General features: G+C 48.8%; 1 protein-coding gene across 5 annotated transcripts in view; it reads right to left on the minus strand.

The window, feature by feature from the left end:
• The window catches only part of RBM6 (RNA binding motif protein 6), a 139,126-nt gene extending 119,056 nt beyond the window's left edge, over positions 1 to 20,070 (minus strand). Inside the window, exon 1 of one of the 5 annotated variants that reach the window (XM_050958637.1) lies at positions 19,992 to 20,070. The gene's annotated coding sequence lies outside the window, so the exon portion shown is untranslated. Of the gene's footprint in view, positions 1 to 4,336; positions 4,417 to 7,398; positions 7,578 to 10,964; positions 11,063 to 19,991 lie in introns of those variants that run through there. The other 4 variants (XM_050958640.1, XM_050958636.1, XM_050958639.1 and 1 more) reach the window with 4 other exon arrangements.
• Positions 20,071 to 21,980: the final 1,910 nt, after the last annotated feature.

Consider the following 21,980-nt stretch of genomic DNA (forward strand, 5'->3'; position numbering starts at 1 on the left):
GGAGGGGGAAGAACTTTGCTGAGCAGCAAAGAATGCAATACAACTGGTAACAGTTGTTGCGCGGGGGGGGGGGGGGGGAGTGCATCAGATTACAGGTTCATTACAGCAGGTCAGCCTTGGCAAACTGATTTGCCAGCATGAGATACATTGCATGTGTGGTTTTGAGAAGCGGCATGCTGTCAGCAATGTATTGGAGGAAATGCATGCTGTCATACATGCGTGGTTGCTCTCCTGCAGCTTTCATGGCCTCTGACAGAGGACAAAGCATCAAGCAGCAGCCCATGTCAGCTGTTTCGCATTCATATCCTGCTTCGCACGCCCTCAACCAAGCAGCACCAGAGCTTCTCTAAGGGAAGTCACCAAATGCTGACTTCATAATTATGTCCTCCATCACGACACTATTTGAGATCATCAATGATTAATGAAACAACAATCAACATTAATGAATTTATCCTAATATCCCTGTAATTTACATACAGAAAACCGAAGTGTAGAGAGATTATGTGACTGTGACAAGACCACACAGGAAATCTGTGTCTCAGCCAGGAACTGAACACTGATCTCTTAAGGCCCAGTACCCTAACCACAAAGCCACCCCCTTTCTTCTCCTCTTTTTTGCTTGCATGCACTTCAGCTGGTCTTCCACTGCATGTAATGTTCTCCAAGAGATTCAGATGACGCTGACTGTCTTGCATCAGAAGCAGATGGTGACACAACCAAACTGCATGCTCCACATGTCGCATCAGCTCAATAAGCACTGTCCTGCCTTCTGGGCTATACAATGCATTGTGCTGCAAGAGTTCACAGACCCAGAAAGACAGTAGCCTGTATTTCATTGTGTCAGATTGGCCTCTTGAAAGGACTATGTGGCATCTAGAGACCAAAGCTTAACTAGCATTAGCTGGATCACTGGGCTGATCTGCCTACTAATGAAAAGTTCTATGGTCAAGTTATACAGCCAGTAAAATGATAACATAACTGCAGCACAAGGCAAAAACACATTGTGGAAACTCAGAGGTAACAACCACCTCAGGAACAAGAGCACATAGCGAGATATGTGAACTGCAGATTTGAAAATAACCTGGTTACCTTCCTCCTGTTGAGGCAGACACCCTACCAAAAGCAAAAATTAAAATACAGACCAAGTATATGCAAGGGGACCCTATCCTAAACTCTTGCAGCAGCATCCCAGTCAGACGAAAGGGCAGTAGCAGCTGCTCACATGGGAAGACCAGGTACTGTGGAGCAGCCTGAAGGATTCTGAGTTTATTAACGTTTCCCCTGCAGGATTCAAATGAAGCCACCACTTCACAAACAGCAGATGGGTGGCTACAGAATACAGTTCTAGTGACTGCTAACACAGACCCGTTAAGAGGTCTCTTAAGATCCCTTAAGAGAGATGCAGGGCAGGAACTCTTCCACGTAGCTGCCCCATCGCCTAGGCTGAACCCATTCCAGTGATTATTCCAAACAGCTTTAGGATACAGCAGGAGCTATAGACACTGGCCATCAGACCTCCTTCTACAAAAGCTACGTTGAGGATTTCATCAAAATTATTAAATCCCTGCTTCTGTCTAATTATCAAAAGACTGGCCGCATAACCACTAGTAGTAGTTGGGAAGATGAGGACAACACAGAGCGAATAGTAATACATTCTCCAAGGCATGCCTCATGCAAGAAACTAAAACCTGCCAAATGCCTTACGAAGAAAGCACACTTTCTACCCGGGGACTATTACCAATCAGTTGAACAGATGGGAGATGCTAGATAGCACGAGCATTCCCTACATCCCCCCAGTCGTCAGCTGGTGCAGTGTTGCCAATTTAGTCATTTTCCAACTCTTCCTGTAAATTCAAACATCCCCACTTATTTAAATTCCTGGGGAAAACACTATGACAGGGGTCCGCAACCTACCGCCGTGCGCAGCTGGTAACCAACCTCAGTGCGCAGCCGGCTGAGTTAACGGAACCCCAGGATAGCAGAGGCTGAGCAGGGCCGGCAGCCGGCACGCCCCCGGCTTCCCCCCCTCACCACACTCAGGTTCTGCAGCTCCCAGGAGTGTGAGCCGGCAGGGCGCAGGGCCCTGAGCCTGCTGCGGGAGGGGCAGCGGCTCCTCACACTCCTGGGAGCCGCAGAGCCCAAGCACAGTGAGAGGGGAAACCGTGGAGTGCACGGGGACCACCGACCGCATGCATCTGCTGCAGGAGTCCCACCCCCCCCCGGTGGGGCACTGGGCTGCAGCCCAGGCAGGCACACCCCCTGGCTCCCCCCTCACTGCGCTCAGGTTCTGTGGCTCCCGGAAGTGTGAGCCACCGCTGCCCCTGCCCCTGCCGCAGCTCCCTCTGTCCCACTGCCTCAGCATTCCACATGGAGTTTTGCCCCCATGTGGAGCCAACATCTGACTGGCATGGGCTCGGTAAGGGGAGTCCCAGGGGGCAGTCAGGGGGGAGGGTTGGATGGGTCGGGAGTTCTGGGGGTCCTGTCGGGGGCAGGGAGTGGTTGGATGGGGCATGGGAGTCCCTGGGGGTCTGTCTGGGGGCGCAGGTATGGGTAAGGGTTGGGGAAGTCAGGGGACAGGTAGGATCCTAAGGGGGCAGTTGGGGGGGGTCTCAGGAGGGGGCAGTCAGGGGACAAGGAGCAGGGGGAGTTGGGGGTTCTGACTGGGGCAATCAGGGTGGGAAGTGGGAGGAAGTGGATGGGGGCAGGGATAGGGCAGGGCTCTCCCCTCTTTTTTGATTGTTGAAATATGGTAACTCTAGGCAAGGGGGAAGCCGGGGTGGGGGACACATGGGGGCTGGCGCCCACATACATCCACTGCAGCCTGCAGGAGCCCCCAGGGGGGCACCGGGCCACAGCCTGGACAAGAGGAGTGGGGTGGGCACAGCTGCCCCCGCTAGCAGCGCCGCCGCCTTTGCAGGGCTGCTGCCCCCCTGCACTGCACCGGCTCCTCCATGGCTGAGGTTCGCTGCTGTCGCCACAAGCAGGACTCTCTGGCTCTCCAGTGCCTCCAGAAGGCAGCTTCTCCCTGCTGAGCTGCTGCAGCGGCCCAAGCCCAGCAAAGCCAGTGAGTGGACTCGGGGTGGGGCCACCTGGGTGAGGTGGAGAGGGCAGCGGGGGGGGGGGGGTTGTGCACCCTCCAGGGGAGTTCAGGGGGCAGGGATGGGGGAATCTGGTATGGGGAGCAGCCCCTGGGCATGGCTGGCCCCTTGGGTCTATAAAGGCTCGTCGGGATTTGCCCCTCAATGAACTGATGTTCATGGGGGGGGAGGCGGCGCAAGGTGGAAGTTTCGTCTACTGCGCAAAATATCCTTGCGCTAGCCCTGCTCCAGGGGGTGCGTGCACCCCTCGTTAAGAACCACTGCACTAAACTGATAAGATCTGCATTTTAATTTAATTTTAAATGAAGCTTCTTAAACATTTTTAAAAACTTGTTTACTTTACATACAACGATAGTTTATAGACTTATAGGGAGAGACTTTCTAAAAACATTAAAATGTATTACCGGCACGCAAAACCTTAAATTAGAGCAAATAAATGAAGACTTGGCACATCACTTTTGAAAGGCTGCCGACCTCTGCACTATGATATTACCTTCAATGCTTGAGGGAGTGGCCTCTGGTGTAGTAATCTTGACCCTTGCATTAGCACAGGGGTTGGCAACCGGAGGCACACATGCCAAAGGCAGCACACAAGCCAATTTTTACTGGCATGCTGCTGCCACCTGGGATCCCGGCACCCAGCCCTGCTCAGCCCGCTGCCAGCCTGGGTGAACGGAACTCCCGGCCGGCAGCAGGCTAAACGGAGCAGGTGGCCAGGATTCCAGCTGGCAGGAGCCAGTGAACGGAACCCCAGACCGCCAGCAAGCTGAGTCGCTTAGCCCGCCGCCAGTCTGGGGTTCTGCCCGACGGCTCCGCTCAGCCCACTGCCAGTCTGGGGTTCTGGCCACTGGACCCTTGCCAGCCGGGGTCCCAGCCCCTGGCCCTGCTCAGCCCACTGCCAGCCTGGGTGAACAGAACCCCTGTCCGGTAGCAGGCTGGGCGGGGCCAGCAGCAGGCTGGGCGGGGCCAGCAGCCAGGACCCCAACTGGTAGGAGCCGTCCACCGGCCCTGCTCAGCCTGCTGACAGTCTGGAGTTCTGGCCACCAGCCCTGCTCAACCCGCTGATGGTCTGGAGTTCCGGCCGCCAGCCCCTTGTCAGCCGGGGTCTCGGCCGCTGGCCCCACTCAGCCTGCTGCTGGCCTGAGTGAACAGAACTCCTGGCCAGCAGTGGCTGAGCAGGCCGGCAGCCCCACTCAGCCTGCTGCTGGCCTGGGATACCAGTCACCAACCTCGCTCACCTCGCTGCTGGTCTGGGGTTCTGGCCCTGCTCAGCCCTCCTGCCGGCCTGGGGTACCGGCAGCCAGCCCAGGGCTCTGCTCCTTGACTGGTCCCAGGGCTCTACAGCCCTTATAAAAAGTTACACTACAATTACCTTAAAAACTTGAAAACTTTGTATATTACAGTAATCATTAAAACATGTATGTTAATAAATACATAGGTTTGATTAAACAAAGTAGTTGTACTTATGTGCCTATGCTTAATTTGTGTTTTCGATGATTTACCTTCTAAAAAATCTAACGTCTCGCACGCCCAGAAAGGGCATCTTGCACCCCCATGGGATGCGTGCACCCAAGGCTTTGGAGCGGAGCCCAGAGCTGGAGCGCAGAGCAGCCCCAGAGCAGTGGAGCTGCAGGTTTTTGCCTGGAGCTGGAGTGGAGCAGGAGCACAGCTCCAAAGCCCTGCATGCACCCCAGATTAAGAACCACTGCACTAAACTGATAAGATCTACATTTAAATTAAATTGTAAATTAAGCTTCTTAAACATTTTTAAAATCTTGTTTACTTTACATACAATAGTTTATATATAGATATAATATAGACATACAGACCTTCTAAAAACATTAAAACATATTACTGGCACGCGAAACTTTAAACTACAGTGAATAAATGAAGATTCGGCATACCACTAGCACCTGCTAAAATAGATACAGCAGCACAGAATACTGTCATGGGAGAGAGCGAGCGCGCCAATGAGAGCGCAGCTCAGGCTGGGGAAGGGGCTCAGAATGAACCTGAAGGGTGGTCGAGAGATAAGACGGAGGAAGGAGAAGAATCTACATGATGAGCTAGCAGAGAATAAAAGTAGGGAGTGAGAAGGAGAAAAGAAGGAAAATAGGAAAGGCATCAGGTCAGGAGAAGAAGAAAAAAATAAACCTGGGCATGGGAGCACTGTTAAAGAAGGGAAGTAGAGGGAAATAAAATCTACTCATGTACAGGAGAGAGAGCATCAAGGGGAAAAACTGAAAGGAAATTGAACTGATGAAAAAGGGAATTGATCAAAAAGTTGTTAGAGACAAAAACAGATCCTGAAAACATTAAAACGAAAAGGCCACCCAAAAAGGACCTAAAGCACATGAACAGAGAGAATGACTGTTTGAACATCTATTGAAGGAACACAGTCCAAAGGTGCCTAATGGACAAGTGAGGGTCCACCAGGTGAAGAAACCCTGCTTGTGGATAACCTTGGTGCAAAGAGGTACAACCACAGGAACACAATCTAAGGAGCGCTCCAAGCCAAAAAGAAGAAAAGGACAGCAAGAGTGGAGCTGGACTTACAGCCAAGGAGAGGAAAAGGTGATTCTCCTCTGAAGTGACACAGGATATTGCTGAGTGAGCTCTTTTGTTTTTGTATTTGTAATTTCGGTTGCACTGGATTACAAACGCAAAGATTAATCTTTATATTTTGCAAATAAGCTCTGCAAAAGGGTACATCTTCCAGAGCAGGACTGTGGGGAGAGACCGGCCCTAAGAGTCTATTTACTGTAGACAGCAGCTGGTCCCTTCCAGTATTAAAGGGATCTTGAAATTACGGCCTTGCTGACTGCTCTCCTTCTTGCCCTGCATTATACACAATGCTGAAGGGTACCATCATTCTCCTGAGTGCCTTGGCTCAACTTCCTCACACTGAAAGGGTGCTGATACCAAATGTCTCATTATCAGTAACTTTAAAGAAGTGAGTCTACACTAAGGCTCACAAGTCTTTTTGCCCTACACCTGTATATCCCCTCCTGTAACTCCTGATGTCATATAAACTTCCCCTTTGTTCTTTTCCCCCTCCTCCCTCTTCTACAACTCAGTCTTCACTCTCTTCCACAATTTCCAGATGAAATTCTACAATGGTGGCTACCCTTCTTTCACTGATAACTATTTTACGTTCACAAGAAGAGTGGTGTGAACATGTTAAATCAAAATCCAGTTTCTTGTTTGCAAACACTATTTAATAGCATCACTCTGGAAGCAGCAGGAGATGGTGAAATTACTTCCCAATACTCACATCTCCCTCGCCCCCTCAAAAGCCCAATGCTTGATTATTAAATTGCTCCACACATAGCAGTGGATGTTGCACAGCTCTGTCCGCTTTGGTAGAGTCCAGCTGACATGAAACTGATGAACAGGCACTTGTACTCAAGTCTCCCATTTGCACAAGTTTCACCAAAATATCAGAGGTAGAACCAAGCACCACCAATCCATTCTTTTTGAGAGCCTTTATAAAAACAGAATCCTATGTATTCCACAAGAACTGAATTCACCTGCTGCCACAGAACTAAACACCAGGATCTCAGCTTTCATTTTAAAAAAGCATTTCTTGTCCTTACGATTGTGAAGATAATTTGAAAATATGACTCAAGGGTAACTAGAGGATTATACACTTTGTTGCTTCTGTAGATTGAGCACATACCAGGTTCCCCTATGGCCGCCATCCCTCCCCCTCAGGAGTTGTGTACCCCTCATTCCTCCTCCTCCTCCACCATGGCAGGGGTTTTGTATGCCTCCTGCATTTTCCCCTTGCCACATACCAGGCATTTGTCCTTCATGTCCCCCTCACACTATACCATCTCCCCCTTGTTCCTCCATGCCATAGGTTTGGTGTGTTACCACCTCCTCATTCTCCTCATGCCAAGATCCTGTTTCTCCCTTCTCTCCATGCCATGAGCACTGTGTGCACCTTCAATCCCTCCTCTGTACCACCACTTTCATTTCTTTGGGTTCTGTTTGTGAGGGAAATCTTTTAGGATGTCCACATTTTTAGAAACTATATTGGAAGAATCAGCACAGCTGAGATAGGTGAGTATATTGTTATGTTGGAATGTGTTGATGACAGCCAGCAACTGGTTCTACAATTACAGAGGTGATTGAAGCAGCTGGATCTGCTAATCTGTGTCCCCCATTTTCCACATTCAAAGTTTTTACCAAAATCAACAAAGTTCTGCCTACTGATATTTAGAACAGTCCCTATGCAGTGGTGGTGTAGCCGTGTAGGTCCCAGGATGTTAGAAAGACAAAGTGGGTGAGGTAATACCTTATATTGGACCAACTTCTGTTGAGGAGAGACAAACTTTCGAGCTACACAGGGATCTTCTTCAGATCTGGTAAAAGTACTCTGAGTAAACATGAGGTAGAACAGATAGCTTAGGATAAGTAGTTGGCACATATTCTAAGATTCCTTTCAAGGCAAAGAGGCCCATTAACAACCATATAGTCATAGGGCGAAACTGAGGGTTAGTGGATTACACGTTGTTGTAATAAACCATAAACAGTCCCTGAAACTTTGGAATTGAACTGATACAGCCTTCAAAATTATTCAGACAGAAAAATACCATCAAATTGAATTTTAGACCTCACTTTGCTTGGCCAACCAAAGTACTGATACCCTCTTGAGAAAGTACATAGCATTAAACAACAGCTTTAAGAGATGAGAACATTCCCATTCATCTCAATCAGAGCCCTGTAGACTCTGATTCTTGGCCACAGCATTTGGGTGGGTGGGGGGGAAATACCACAGAATTCAGCATTTTTGCTTCACAATTTCCCATTCTGCTGTAGCCGGGTGCTCATCAACATATTTTCTGTCTCCCTGACTGCAGTGGCCTTTGGGTCTCTAGGGATTACAGTGAGGACAGCGTCCATGGCAACAGGCAGCAAGAAGCTGGAGAGTCAGAGCTGAAGTCCAGTAGGACAACCAGAAGCTAGGCTGCCTGGAAAGATAAGCTTCTGAAGCGAGCCCCCTACATCCTTGATGTACACAGGGCCAAAGGGGAGAGGTGGCCCTGAACCAGGCAGACTGCAGAAAATTATAGGATCCAAGGCTTGTGGAGCGGAGCCAGGCCACCTGGAGAGCACAACAAAAAATCCTATCCTTAAAAATATCAATGAGCTTTACACCAATTAGCATTGTCAACTGTGAGCCATAGTGCATGTGAAGGGGACGGGAATGCAGGCTATTACACACTAATAAAAATATTAACGTTGAGGAATTTGGAGTTGTTGCATTAGAATTTAGTCCAATTATTCCACAGAGCCTTGATTCATAACTCCTTTAAAAAGAGCAGCTATCACTCCAGCTACAACCAACATTCAGGAGGTTCCAGCTGAACAACAACAACATGGGACTCAAATATAAAAATTTTAAACACTGTTACCTTTATTCTCTTCCCTCCCCCACAACTTCCTAGTGGAGACATAGAAAAGGGACCTCTCAAGTGAAGGAGGATGAATGATCCCTTTGAGGCCCCAGGAGGGAATGACAAATAGGGCAGCAGAAAAGAGGGAGTCAGCGAATGGACCAACAGCCCGATTCTCCCGGCGGACGAGGAAAAAAAGGAAAGGGCAGGACTGAAAGCAACCTGTCCAAGGCACTGCTCCTCACGCTCACCCTCCTTCCCTTGCCATTACTGTAAGAATTTCCTCATGTGAACATGAACCATGTGATGCAATTACAAAAAAAGCTAATATTCTGAGGTGTTGTGATGCTTCCTAGGGGTACCCAGGGTTGTGAGGTACCTCACTACCACCTATCTTTGGTGTGAGGAAGCCTTGTGTCTGCCTGATAGGAGTCAGCTCCCCAACTCCAGCAGCCACGGCAACCAGTCCTGCCCTTTAGCTCTCACGGGCCCAGCTGTCATTCAACACGTTGGCACCAGACACACCCCATCCCTTCAGCCCTCGTGCATCTCCCTGGAGTGTCCAATCCCTGGTCTGCAGGGCACCTGCAATATTTACTGATTCACTGTTTCCAAAGAAGCAATACTCCCCAGCTTACCAGTTTAACCCCTTAGATCACTGCTCTACTTAATTCTCAGCATCTGACAAAGCTCTTTGTAGCTTGAAAGCTTGCCTCACCTATAGAAACTAGTCCAGTGACAGATATTACCTCACTCACCTTATCTCTCCAGAATTTCCTCATATCAGCCCCCTTACAATGACATGTCCAGTTTAGAAAACACTTTCCCCACAATACATCACAGAAGGGGATCAGAGATTATCACCAGTTTCCTTCTTTTTCCTCTAGCCACTGATATCTCAGGCTCCCACTTCCTATGCCCACCCCTGCCAGTTTACTCCAGAGACATGAGTTATTACTTTATAACATAATGCAGACAATTTAAAGCATAGTTATATTCTCTAGGGATAGAAGTCTTCTTTCTTCAAGGCAAGTATGAGACGAGTAACAAGATGTGATGTGAAGAAATTCTAAAAAGTAGCTGTTAACTGTCCACCCATCAGCTTCCACAGAAAAAGATTCATTTCATCTGACATTCTGCATGCAGTCTCGTCAGATTTTTTTTTTTTTCGGAGGGCGGGGGAGTAATAGACAGAGGAGGTACAAAATTTGCAATGGATCAGACAGATATGAAACTTCAAAGATACAGTATTTCTCTTTCAGAAGAGCCTACTTATTTTCATAGTATCTCTCATATATTTGAAAACTGTTTTCAGGTCCCACCCATTTCACCTGTTTTCTCATGACTAAACGTAATTTTTTTTTTTTTTAAGTTTTCCTCATAGATCAGGTTTTCTAAATCTTTTATAGTTTTTGTTGCTCTCCTCTGGACCTAAGTTTCCTGTATGCTGCGCGACTGCGCAACAGCCTATTTAGCACCATGCAGGCACTCAGGGAACCCACCCAGGGGAACCCTCCCCTGGCCCCAGCTGAGCCTGCGACCTGGAACTGCCACAGCCAGGGCACCCGGACCTGCCAAAACGGTGCAGCCCAACCCCAGAATGGTGTGGCCCAAGCCAGCCGGAGCGGATCCAGGCACAGCTGGATCAGCCCTACCTCAGCCCGGACCTGCTGAAGCCAGGGAGGGGCACCTATCCTGCATCCCCAGAGCTCCCGCAGCGAGGAGAGGCACCAGAGCACCCTCCTGCATCCCAAACACCTCATCTCCAGCCCCATCCCAGAGCCAGCACCCTCAGCCAGAGCCCTCGCCTCTGCACCCAACCCTATGTCCCAGCCCTGAGCCCCTCATCCCCGGCTCCACCCCAGAGCCCGCACTCCCAACTGGAGCCCTCACATCCCTGCACCCCAACACTCTAGCCCAGCCCTAAGCCCCCCACACACACTTCAAACCCCTTGGCCCCACCCCATGAATTTTGTTACATGCACCAATAGGAAGGTGATGTGTCACACATCACGTCCTTATTGGTGCACATAACAAAATTCATTTCACACATGGGGGAAAAAATTAGAGGGAACACTGCTCTGGACTCTCTCCAGTTTGTCCATTTTTTCCCTAAAGTGTGGCACCCAAACCTGGACATAGTACTTCAGTTGAGGCCTCATCAGGGCTGAATAGAGTGGAAAAATTACCTTCCATGTCCTACATAAGACACGCCTCTTAACACATCTGTGACCTAGGGATCCCTTGGTCCCAAATGGCAGATAGTTTTACAGGGATCCCCTGGGTTGGATATCTGCATAATAGTTTACCAAAGCTGCATGTGAAGTCTCCACCAAGACACCGCTGCTGCTGGGCATCTTAATCATTGTGAAATGGACATACGGATAATATTTAAGGAGTATTATACTGAAAAATATGTTCTTAAGGTCCTGGAGTTAAGGCAGGTCACCAGGAGGAGACATACCGCAAAAATGTTCCTTTCAGGCAGAGGTAACTGACATCTCCATGTGCATTCCCAGCTGGGGCAGAAAGACTGCGAAATCTAAGAGGAAATTTACAAGAAGAAACAAACAGCAGCAGATGTACTATTTCTGAATAAAAACAAAGGCTTGGAGTACAGAGAGACATACTGAAACCTTCGCCTAGGTGGTTTCTCAGATTGGCAGCGACCCTATGGGTTTTTTGCCTTCCTCTGCAGAATGGGGCACCGGTCACATGCAGGTTTAAACGAATGTAAATGATGGATTCTCTGCAGCATGAAGTCTTTAAATCATGATTTGAGGACTTCAGTAACTCAGCCAGAGGTTAGGGATCTACTATAGGGGTGAGTGGGTGAGGTTCTGTGGCCTGCAATGTGCAGGAGGTCAGACTAGATAATCTTGTTGGTCTCGTCTGACCTTAAAGTCTGTGAGGTAAACTGACAGCGTACATGTCTCAGACTTACAGATTGGCTGTAAAGCACTACTAGGATTTTTGGTGACCAATACTCTATTAGATACGAGGTTATTTTGTTAATGAAGTCTACACTCTAGAATGCATGTTATAATTTTATTTTACACTAAGGCTGTTGATTAAATGCAGATAATTCACGCAATTAACTCAAAAGAATTAATCACAATCTATGTTTCCTGTAAGTTGCATGACTGTGCAGCAGGCAATCAAGGGCCACACAGGCAGGGAGAGACACCCCTCCCCCGGCCCAGCCCAGCCCCACCAGAGCTGCCACAGTTTTGGAGAGGCTCCCTTCCCCCAGCCCAGCAGAGCCAGAGCTGTCGCAGCCAGAGAAAGGCGCCTCTCCCGCAACCCCACTATAGCTGCCGCGGGGCGCCACAGCTTGGGAGAGGTGCCCCTCCCCCGGCCCAGCTCCATCAGAGCTGCCACAGCTTGGGAGAGGTGCCCCTCCCCCAGCCGAGCAGAAGCTGCAGCAGCCATGGAGAAGCACCTCTCCCCTGGCCTGGCCCCAAGCTGCTGTGGTGAGAGAGGCTATGCCCCAGCCCTGAGCCCCCTCCTGCATCCTAAACTCCGAACCCCTCATCCCTAGCCCTACCCCAAAGCCCACACCTCCAGCCAGAGCCCCCCTGCACCGCAACCCTCTGCCCCAGACCTGAGTCCCCTCTCACACTACGAAGCCCTTAGCACCACCCCCAACAAACATCACCTCCATATTGGTGCATATCAAATTCATTCTGCACAAGCGCATAAAAAATTACAGGGAACACTGATCACAATTTAAAAAATTAATTGTGATTAATCGCAGTTTTAATTGCACTGATAAACAATAGAATACCAGTTGAAATTTATTAAATATTTTGGCTGTTTTTCTACATTTTCAAATATATTGATTTAACTTACAACACAATGTGTACAGTACTCACTTTATATTTTTATTACAAATATTTTCACTGTAAAAATGATAAATAAAAAAAATTGTATTTTTCAATTCACCTCATACAAGTACTATAGTGCAATCTCTATCCTGAAAGTGCAACTTAGAAAGGTAGATTTTTTGTTACATAACTGCACTCAAAAACAAAACAATGTAAAACTTCAGAGCCTACAAATCCACTCAGTCCTACTTCTTGTTCAGCCAATCACAGAGAAACAAATTTGTTTACATTTACAGGAGATAATACTGCCCACTTCTTTTTCACAATATCACCAGAAAGTGAAGAACAGGCATTTGTATGGCACTTTTGTAGCTGGCATTGCAAGGTGTTTACGTGTCAGATATGCTGAACATTTGTATGCACTTTCATGCTTTGGCCACGATTCCAGAGGAGATGCTTCCATGCTGATGATACTCTTTAAAAAAAAATAATGCATTAATTAAATTTGTGACTGAACTCCTTGGGGGGGAATTGTATGTCTCCTGCTCTGTGCTTTACCCACATTCTGCCACGTATGGTAATAGCAGTCTAGGATGACGACCCAGCATCTCGTTCATTTTAAGAACACTTTCACTGTAGATTTGATAAAACGTAAAGAAGATACCAATGTGAGATTTCTAAAGATAGCTACAGCACTCGACCCAAGATTTAAGAATCTGAAGTGCCTTCCAAAATCTGATGAGGACGGGGTGTGGAGCATGCTTTCAGAAGTCTTAAAAGAGCAACACTCAGATGGGGGAACAACAGAACCCAAACCACCAAAAAAGAAAAACAACCTTCTGCTAGTGGCATCTGACTCAGATGATGAAATGAACATGCATTGATCTCCACTGCTCTGGATCGTTATTGACTGGAACCCGTCATTAGAATGGACACAAGTCCTCTGAAATGGTGGTTGAGGCATGAAGGAACATATGAATCTTTAGCACACCTGGCACGTAAATATCTTGCACAGTCAGTGTCAAGGTTCCTTCCCCACTCTGAACTTTAGGGTACAAATGTGGGAACCTGCATGGACACTTCTAAGCTTAATTACTAGCTTAGATCTGATAACTCTGCCACCATCCAGAAATTTCAGTGTCTGGATCACTTCTTGTCCCCCCCCAAAACCTTCCCCTCCCCAGGCAGCCTTCAGAGGCTTCACCAATTCCCTGGTGAACACAGATCCAAACCCCTTGGATATTAAAATAAGGAGAAATTAACCATCCCCCCTCCATTCCCCCCATCAATCCCTGGTGAGTCCAGAACCAATCCCCTTGGATCTTAAAACAAGGAAAAATCAGTCAGGTGCTTAAGAAGAAAGCTTTTAATTAAAGAAAGAAAAGTAAAAAAAATCATCTCTGTAAAATCAGGATGGAAAATACTTTACAGGGTAATCAGATTCATATAGCCTAGAGGAACCCCCTCTAGCCTTAGGTTCTAAGTTACAGCAAGCAGAGGTAAAATCCTCTCAGCAAAAAAGGGACATTTACAAGTTGAAAAAACACAAATAAAACTAATCTGCCTTGCCTGGCTATTACTTACAATTTTGAAACACGAGAGACTGATTCAGAAAGATTTGGAGAGCCTGGATTGACATCTGGTCCCTCTTAGTCCCAAGAGCGAACAACACCCAAAACAAAGAGCACAAAGACTTCCCTCCACCAAAATTTGAAAGTGTCTTGTCCCCTTACTGGTCCTCTGGTCAGGTGTCATCCAGGTTTACTGAGCTTCTTAACCCTTTACAGGTAAAAGAGGCATTAACCCTTAACTATCTGTTTATGACAGTTAGCTACAACAGTGCCATGTGAACACCTGTTCTCACTTTCAGGTGACACTGTAAACAAGAAGCAAGTAGCATTATCTCCTGCAACTGTAAACAAACTTGATTGGCTGAACAAGAAGTAGGACTGAGTGGACTTGTAGGCACTAAAGTTTAACATTGTTTTATTTTTGAATGCAGTTATTTTTGTATATAATTCTACATTTTTAAGTGCAACTTTCATGATAAAGAGATTGCACTACAGTACTTGTATTAAGTGAATTGAAAAATACTATTTCATTTTTACAGTGCAAATATTTATAATTGAAAATAAAGTGAGCACTGTACATTTCATATTTAGTGTTGTAATTGAAATCAATATATTTGAAAATGTGGAAAACATCCAAAAATATTTATATCATAGTATTGTAATATTGTTTAATCACATGGTTAATCCTTTCAATCGCTTCACAGCCTTATTTTACACATAATCTTTTGAATACTTCTATTCACTATTACTTGAATCTCTATGCTTCATTAAATAAACACACCCTTGATTTCACTATAAATAGATCTAAGTGCTGTGAGTTAAGTGGAGCAGTGATCTAAGGTAAAACTGGTAAGCTGGGAAGTACTGCTTCTTTGGAAGCAGTGAATCAGTAAATACTGCAGGGAGATGCACCCATTGCTGGTGGAGTTGGGGAGCTGATCCCCGGCAGGCTAAGACAAGGCTTCCTCACACAAAGCGTACGCCTATCCGGCGGGTAGCAATCGATCTATCAGGGATCGATTTATCGTGTCTCGTCTGGACGCAATAAATCGACCCATGAATCAACGCCCATACTCCACCTCGGCAAGAGGAGTAAGCAGTGTCGATGGGGGAGCCGCGGCAGTCAACTAGATGCCGTTAGGACGGCCAGGTAAGTCGAACTAAGATACTTCGACTTCAGCTACGCTAATAGCATAGCTGAAGTTGCGTATTATCTTAGATCGATCCCACACCCCTCCAGTCTAGACCAGTCCTAAGTGTAGGTGGTAGCAAAGTGCCTCTATGGGTACTCTCAGGAAGGGTGTCAACTCCTCAGAATGACATGTGCCAACCAAGTGATGTAATTACAAAAAAGGTTAATGTTCACTTTGTGATTTATTATAATCCCAATCCGTTTCTGCAGTAGTACTGCCTATCCAGTTACTACCCATTCTGTAGTTGTGCATTTGATATTTTCTTCCTAACGCTTTATCTACACTAGCACTTTTACAGCAAAACTTTTGTCAGTCACGGGTGTGAAAAAAAAACCCACCCTTGACTGACAAAAGTTTCACTGACAGAAGCGTTTGTGTGGCCCGTGCTATGTTAGCAGGAGACACTCTCCCACCAACATAGCTACTGCCACTCATTAGGGGTGATGCAATTATGCCGGAGGGAGAGCACTCTCCTGCTGGCAGAGAGCAGCTACACAGTGGTGCAGCTGTAAGGTCTGTAGTGTAGACATAGCCCACCTGTACTTTGTACTTGTCTTTACCGAATTTCATCTTGTTGATTTCAGACCAATTCTCCAATTTGTCAGGGTAAAATACTTGCAACCCCTACCACCTTGGTGTCATCTGCAAATTTTATAAACATACTCTTCAGTCCATTATCTGAATCATTCATGAAAATATTGAATAGTATTGAATCCAGGACAGACCCTTGCAGGACCCCACTAGATACATTAAGGGGGAGGGATAGCTCAGTGGTTTGAGCATCGGCCTGCTAAACCCAGGGCTGTGAGTTCAATCCGTGAGGGGGCCACTTAGGGATTTGGGGCAAAAATCAGTGCTTGGTCCAGCTAGTGAAGGCAGGTGGCTGGAATCGACGACCCTTCCAGTTCTATGAGATAGGTATATCTCCATCCTCCCAGTCTGACAGTGAACCAATGATTTCCCACTTGCTTTTCAGATCTTGTAATAGACTTTATGCTCAGGAAAGATAAAAAAAGAGCAATCTAAGCTAGGGCTCCCAACACTGTTGACATGATCCACTAACAAAAAGCTAGAAAACAGCCTTCACCATCGTCCAGTATGGGGGCAGAAACCATATCATCTATATTACCCTCCATTTTTTGGTCCCCCATTTAGAAAATTATATTGGGCTTAATACCCCACTTGATCCCATTCACTGTCCCAATACTGTTCAGAGATGATGCTGTCCTAATAAAATATCAGATCAACTTTTTCCACAGTCCAGATTATCTTCACACTGACCCTTTGTCCAATTTATCTTTTAAAGATGGCAAGCTCTCTGGGGTAGAGACTGTCTCTTCATGTATGTCTGTACAGTACCTAACAAAACAGAGCCCTGATCTTGATCAGGCCCTTGGGGTACTACCATAACAAATGATAAAAACCTTAACTACAGACATAACTTTCGCTCCACCAAAAAGAGTAATAGTCTGACTTGACTATACAGGCCACAGATCCAAATACAAACTCACAAGACCAGATAGAGATCCCCTTGTACTGTTGACAGAATAAAAGTGTAACTGCAGGTTACATGGCTGTACAGAATAGACTTAATTAAGCTACAAACAAGATGCATGTTTGTTTCATGAAACAATTAGCAATGTCCTCCCAATAGTAAGGGAAGCAGTATAAATATTGGTTTGGAATTCTGAGAAAAGTTTCAGAATGAGGTTTTTCAAACTACAACTTAATTTCCTCAATTTCAAATGTCTGTTATACCACCCCATTTCAATAAGGTTCTACATATATAACTACATTAAAAAAAAAAACAGTTGCAGTTAGTTACTCAAGAGTCAAAAAAAGTAGAATTTTTTGTGAACACAAGTTTAACTCTCCCCCCAGTACATATGCATCATGTGTTACAACTTATTCCTAGGCGCTGGGGCTACAGAGTTAGACTCAAATTCTTCCCCATATTCATAGAGGATATGTCACTATTGACAATAAGTTTCTACAAAGATCCAGTGTCGAATTATGCATTAAACTATTTATAAAATTACTGCTGTATTCAGCACTGTTCAGGAGAGAAAATACTGTACTCTTTCAGTCCCAGTCCTTTCCACTCATCATTTGGCCATCTGAGAGTGAAATTATCTGATATGTACACAATTGCACCATGTGTCCAAATTATTAAAGCAATTGCACATTTAAATTATGTGAACTCATGGGTACTAACAGTAGACAAGGCAGCTCAATGCATCTACAGACCATCAAAATGCTGCGTTAATCTGAAACTCAGGTTACATTCAAAAGTCTATTTTCATACCCACAAAAACCAGAATGAAACTTAATTTCTGCAGTGTTAATCTATTACAGAAGCTTATCAAGCAGACTTAAAGTCTGACACTCCAGGACTATGGTTGCATGCCATTCCAAAAACAATACACAAGTTTCATATAACCTAAGACACAAGCTTTACACCTATATTAGCAATTATCATAAATATGAATGTTAGACTGCAGAAACACCTGTATTATATGGCATCATACAATAGGCATTAAATCTTATCCGTGCACATTCCAATTGGCCTGGCAACAGACACTGAGCCAGCAGGGCCACAATCCAGCTTCACTGCAAGCCCTCACGCACTAATACACCCCAATGTTTTCTTCACTCAACCCTTAAAAATTATCTGTGCCGTCTCCAGGTCCAATACCTCCAGGGCTATGAACTGAAACATTCCAGCTCCACAGCAATTTACCATACAGCACCCTGACCAGGAACCCCACACAAAGAGAACCCCTTTAAGCCCACTGCAAACTCTGTAATCATCTCACCTCCACCAAAAGCAGCTGGAATCCCCCATAGCCAGCTGCCTCCCCAAAAATGGCACGTTCCTAGCCAGGACCCTGCATTACCAAACTCCCTGAAGCTGAGCACTCTCTTGACAGACCCCTCAAGTCCCACCCTGTCCCCCAAACCAGAATCCTGCAGGCTACCCCCATGAGCTGAATGCCCATCCCAACCCAAAGATGGATGTCTCCCCCGCAAAATGTCACAAGCAGGAAAATCCTGCTAACTGACCCCCCTCTCTCCCCACAGCCATACTTTCACACACACCACAACCACACCTCAAACAAGAGTGCCTCTCCATGGCTAATCCCCAGTAAAGCCCCTCACACATGAGCCCTCATCAAGGGCCACGATGATTAACCTCCCATCACTCCACTATGACCCCCTCCTCCAATGAGACCTGAAGGGCAACCCCACCATAGATAGAGACCCCCTGAGAACTTGCATAACCAACCACACATATCCCCCATTGAGAACCCACATAATCAATGCCTTCTAGTGCCCCTGCCCCCTACCAGGAGCCTGTGTGCGCGACGCCCCCACTCTGAGCACCTCAACCACGCCCATACGCACGCACACACAAACCCCGCAAGCAGGAGCCCACATGCCCAACTCCCCCCGCCCCCGTGAGCACCTCCCCCCCACCAAGAGCCCAAATGCCCAATACCCCCCACTCCTAGTAGTCCCTGCCAGGAGCCCACGGGTTCTACCTCCAAACCCCCAGCACTGCCCCAGGACACTCAGACCTTCCCACTCCCTCCAGCACCACCCTCCCTGCAAGTCATAACCCCCCCCCCACACACACACACATCCCTCCAGCGCCCCCCCGCACGTCCGACCCCCCACACACACCCCTCCAGCGCCCCCCCGCACGTCCGACCCCCGCACACACATCCCTCCAGAGCCCCCCCGCACGTCCGACCCCCCACACACACCCCTCGAGGGCCCCCCCGCACGTCCGACCCCCCACACACATCCCTCCAGGGCCCCCCGCACGTCCGACCCCCCACACACATCCCTCCAGGGCCCCCCGCACGTCCGACCCCCCACACACACCCCTCCAGCGCCCCCCCGCACGTCCGACCCCCCACACACCCCTCCAGCGCCCCCCCGCACGTCCGACCCCCCACACACCCCTCCAGCGCCCCCCCGCACGTCCGACCCCCCACACACCCCTCCAGCGCCCCCCCGCACGTCCGACCCCCCACACACCCTCCAGCGCCCCCCCGCACGTCCGACCCCCCCCACACACCCCTCGAGGGCCCCCCCGCACGTCCGACCCCCCCCCCACACATCCCTCCAGGGCCCCCCGCACGTCCGACCCCCCACACACATCCCTCGAGGGCCCCCCCGCACGTCCGACCCCCCACACACACCCCTCCAGCGCCCCCCCGCACGTCCGACCCCCCACACACCCTCCAGCGCCCCCCCGCACGTCCGACCCCCCACACACCCTCCAGCGCCCCCCCGCACGTCCGACCCCCCACACACACCCCTCGAGGGCCCCCCCGCACGTCCGACCCCCCACACACACCCCTCCAGGGCCCCCCGCACGTCCGACCCCCCACACACACCCCTCCAGCGCCCCCCGCACGTCCGACCCCCCACACACACCCCTCCAGCGCCCCCCCGCACGTCCGACCCCCCCACACACCCCTCCAGCGCCCCCCCGCACGTCCGACCCCCCCACACACCCCTCCAGCGCCCCCCCGCACGTCCGACCCCCCCACACACCCCTCCAGCGCCCCCCCGCACGTCCGACCCCCCCACACACAGACCAACGCCCCCCCCCCACATGTTCGACTCGCCCACCCCAACGCCCCGCCCCCCGCCGGGAGCCCACATGCTCGGCGCCCATCCGCCGTGAACCCAGCAGCCCCCCACAGCGAGTCCCCCAGCGCCCCGCCCGCGCTCCGCGTGCCCCGCCGCCAGGCAAGCGCGGCCTCGCCTGCGCAGGGAGCCGGATCGGATCGGTGCCGCTCGCCTCCGCCTGCCCTGGGGGTGGGTTGGGAGGGTCTTGCGGCTCCCGCCCTAGCCAACACCCACAGCAAACCGGGCGCCCCCTCACCTCAGACACCAACGGAACCGCCGCCCCAGGCCTGCTGCAGCGCCGAGAGGAAACCGGAACTTTCGGGGCGGTGCCGCCTAACGGCACCATGGGACACAGAGTCCGGGCGCGCCGCCGCACTACCACCCCTGGCATGCACTGCATAGCCGCCGGCGCGGCCGCGATGCGAGGGCTCATGGCGGACTACAGTTCCCAGAGTGCTTGGCAGGTCAAGGGATGTAGTTCTACGGCGTAGGCCCTGGACAGAGGACGCTCGGCAGTGCCGTAGTCACCCTGCTCCTCATCGCAGAGCCATATGGTCAGGAGGGGCTGACACCGAGCTGGGCAGCTCTTCCCTTAGCAGCCAGGCAGTTCAGATGAGCCTCCAGCACACACACAGCATCCATGCAGGCCTGTGCAGAGCCCCCCTAAGGCAGCACCCAGGCAGGCCACCCGTTCTGCTGGCACTGGCTCTAAAGCCTAGCTCCCAGAGGCAAGTGATTCCATGCAACTCCTCACCGACATTAAAAGACAGGGTGTTTCTAGCCCTGACGGTTGCAATGAGGCAAACAAAGAACAAAAAATATGATTTCAAAACAATCTCAATATTTTGGGGGACTGCCTCTTGCTTTTTGAAAGTTTAATGTTGGCAAATACCGCAAATGACAATTGTGGAACACAGCCATGAATCAGTGTGAAGGCAATTGCCAATAAAACACATGACAAGAGAGAGAAAAGGGGATGGCAAGAATGTAAATTACTTCCCTAATAAATCATAGGCAGGGCTACAGAAATGACTGATTGACAAGGAGAAGCATAACAAGACATTGGCAGATCTGAGAGCCATAGACACTGATCTCAGTGGAGCTGCAGATTTGGGCTTTCGTGGAGCTAGAGCAATGTCTGGGTGCTGCACTAGACTCGTTTGCAGTGAGTAGGCACTTGCATTATACATCCACAGCATAAGTCACTCTCCAAACCTGGTGGTTATTAAATCACTGGCCTCTGCTCTCTACTGATATGCAATGGTTCCACTGACATGATGCTGTCATTACCTTCCACTAACGTCACTCATATGTTTTGACCCTCTGGAAGATATAAAAGATTCCAGCTAGTGGTCTTGCCCATTTCATTTGATCTCAGTTCTTGCTTTGGGATTTGCTAATCACAGAATATCAGGGTTGGAAGGGACCTCAGGAGGTCACTCAGTCCAACCCCCTGCTCACAGCAGGACCAATTCCCAACTAAATCATCCCAGCTAGGACTTTGTCAAGCCTGACCTTGAAAACCTCTAAGGAAGGAGATTCCACCACCTCCCTAGGTAACCTATTCCAGTGCTTCACCACCCTCCTAGTGAAATAGTTTTTCCTAATATCCAACCTAAACCTCCCCCACTGCAGCTTGAGACCATTAGTCTTTGTTCTGTCATCAGGTACCACTGAGAACACTCTAGATTCATCCTCTTTGGAACCCCCTTTCAGGTAGTTGAAAGCAGCTATCAAATCCCTCCTCATTCTTCTCTTCTGTAGACTAAACAATCCAGTTCCCTCAGCCCCTCCTCATAAGTCATGTGATCCAGCCCCCTAATCATTTTTGTTGCTCTCCACTAGACTCTTTCCAATTTTTCTATATCCTTCTTGTAGTGTGGGGCCCAAAACTGGACACAGCACTCCAGATGAGGCCTCACCAATGTTGAATAGAGGGGAATGATCACATCCCTCGATCTGCTGGCAATGCCCCTACTTATACAGCCCAAAATGCCATTAGCCTTCTTGGCAACAAGGGCACACTGTTGACTCATATCGAGCTTCTCGTCCACTGTAACCCCTAGGTCCTTTTCTGCAGAACTGTTCCTAGCCATTCGGTCCCTAGTCTGTAACAGTGAATGGGATTCTTCCATCCTAAGTGCAGGACTCTGCACTTCTCCTTGTTGAACCTCATCAGGTTTTCTTTGGCCCAATCCTCTAATTTGTCTAGGTCCCTCTGTATCCTATCCCTACCATCCAGTAT

This window comes from Gopherus flavomarginatus, chromosome 6, assembly GCF_025201925.1.
Source record: "Gopherus flavomarginatus isolate rGopFla2 chromosome 6, rGopFla2.mat.asm, whole genome shotgun sequence".
NCBI classification, from domain to species: Eukaryota; Metazoa; Chordata; order Testudines; family Testudinidae; genus Gopherus; species Gopherus flavomarginatus.